Source organism: Psammomys obesus, unplaced genomic scaffold (genome assembly GCF_907164565.1).
Source record: "Psammomys obesus unplaced genomic scaffold, mPsaObe1.curated_primary_1811, whole genome shotgun sequence".
NCBI lineage: Eukaryota > Metazoa > Chordata > Mammalia > Rodentia > Muridae > Psammomys > Psammomys obesus.
The window spans coordinates 34938860-34941130 of record NW_026587216.1 but is presented as its reverse complement, the minus strand read 5'-3'; positions in this window follow the sequence as shown (position 1 = coordinate 34941130).

Sequence of the window (2271 nt, the reverse complement as noted above, 5' to 3'; positions counted from 1 at the left end):
AAGGAAATCATGAAAAAATTTACAGGTGAATAGTGGGAACTACAAAAGATCATCCTGAGTGAGGTATCCCAGAATCAGAAAGACATACATGGTATATACTCACTTGTAAGTGGATATTAGACATATAATACAGGATAAACATACTAAAATCTGTACAGTCTTTAAGCAAGAAGGAGGAACCCTGGGTAAGATGATCAATCCTCACTCAGAAAGGAAAACAGGATAGACCTTGGAAGATGGAGAAAACAGGGAACAGGACAGGAGTCTACCACAGAAGGCCTCTGAAAGACTCTTCCTAGCAGTGTATCAAAGCAGATACTGAGACTTATAGCCAAACTTTGGGCAGAGTGCAGGGAATCTCATGAAAGAAGGGGGAGATGAAAGACCTGGAGAGGACAGGAGCTTTATAGGAGAGCAACGGAACCAAAAAATCTGGACCCAGGGGTTTTTTCTGAGACTGATACTCCAACCAAGGACCACACATGGAGATAACCTAGAACCCCTGCACAGATGCAGCCCGTGGCAACTCAGTGTCCAAGTGGGTTCCCTAGTAAGGGGAGCAGGGCCTATCTCTGACATGAACTCAGTGGCTGGCTTTTTGATCACCTCCCCCTGAGAGGGGAGCAGCCTTACCAGGCCACAGAGGGGGATGATGCAGACAGTCCTGAGGAGACCTGATAGGCTAAAGTCAGATGGAAGGGGAGAAAGACCTCCCCTATCAGTGGACTTGGGGATAGGCATGGGAGGAGAAGAGGGTAGGAGGGTGGGATTAGAAGAGAGGAAGGATGAGGCTACAGCTAGGATACAAAGTGAATAAATTGTAATTAATTTAAAAAAATTTTAGAAAGAGAACATGCTGTCATCTTGTCCTGCCTCTTCAAGTATTTGTTGTTCTCAGTGCTTTCATTGTGTCTGTGTTTTTCCAGAGTCCCTGACTCCTTTATTAGCACGTGGACATAGCCACAGCGTTGGAGCTGCACCATTTCTGTTACAGTCCTTAGAAAATATGTAAGCAACGTTACACCACAAGCAAAGGTCATCGTAGAATCCAGTGACTGGTAGTTCCAAAGCTGTCAGTCTCTGGATGTACTTAATTTTGAGTGGAGGGTCTGGGTCTTTCTTAAGGGAACATCCTTCAAGACAAGTCATGAAAAATGGACAGTAGTCTTTTCCTCCTGAGACTTCCTACGACAGTGCTTCTCACTGATCTCACCACCTCATGACAGTGTTTCTTGACTTCGCCCTCCTACAGAACAGAGGTCACATCTGTCAGTACCCATGGTGATTCAGATCGGCACTGTGTATAATAGTTGTTGGTAATATTTACTACATCAGTGTCTGGTACTCACCTGTGACTCTATAGAGTGGTAACTATATAGAACTGGGCATTGGCTCTCATTTCCAGATAGGAAGCAGATGGTTTTCTATGTAGAAGTTGGGGGCTTCCTTTCCCGTCTTGATTATGCTCCTAGAGGTCAATCTTCATAATTTGCAACCACGGGACACCAAGGCTGACTGTATGCATCGTATCCTTCAGAACACATTTTGATTTTTCTTCCTATATTGTTGAAGATGGATCTGGCCCAAGGATCTTGTTAAAACACATACTAGTCATGGGATGAGCTGAAGAAGGAGCTTGTCCTGCCTCTAAGAGCCTTGGCCATCAGCAGTGTATACCCTCTCTGAGATCACTCATGGGGCACAATTTTTCCTCAGTCTTTGCTCAGAACAAGGAAGATGTGACAAATGACTTTTGAACTGGAGAAGACTGGATGTGTTCAGAATACCTAAAAGAAGATAAATGACTAATTTGAAAAATACCAGGAAGCTTATAATTGCTGAATGAAATACAAATAATCCTGGTAACTGTGGTTCAAAGGAAAATAAGTTGGAGATATGCATTTGTTTACATTTCACTGTCCAATATATTATAAATATTTTGATTTACATTTGTTTCTAACAGGATTTAAATAAAGTACAAAGAATAAGTGATAATGAATGAAAAGTAATCTGTTTCATATGCCATTAACCAGATCGAACCTGACTTTTAGAATTTCAAACTAATTCTTCTTTTCTTCCTAGGTTGCCTCTCGGTGCTGCCTTGGTGGTATTGGGCACCCAGAATGCTTCATTCTGTGATGGTCTATTAATAAGGTGGCCTTACTAGAGTTTGGAACAGGGCCTCAGGTAGGTGGCTTTTATCATTATATGGCATGATTTTCAAAGTGATCAGTTATTCCAGATCCTCAATTATGTAAACTGTAATAGTAA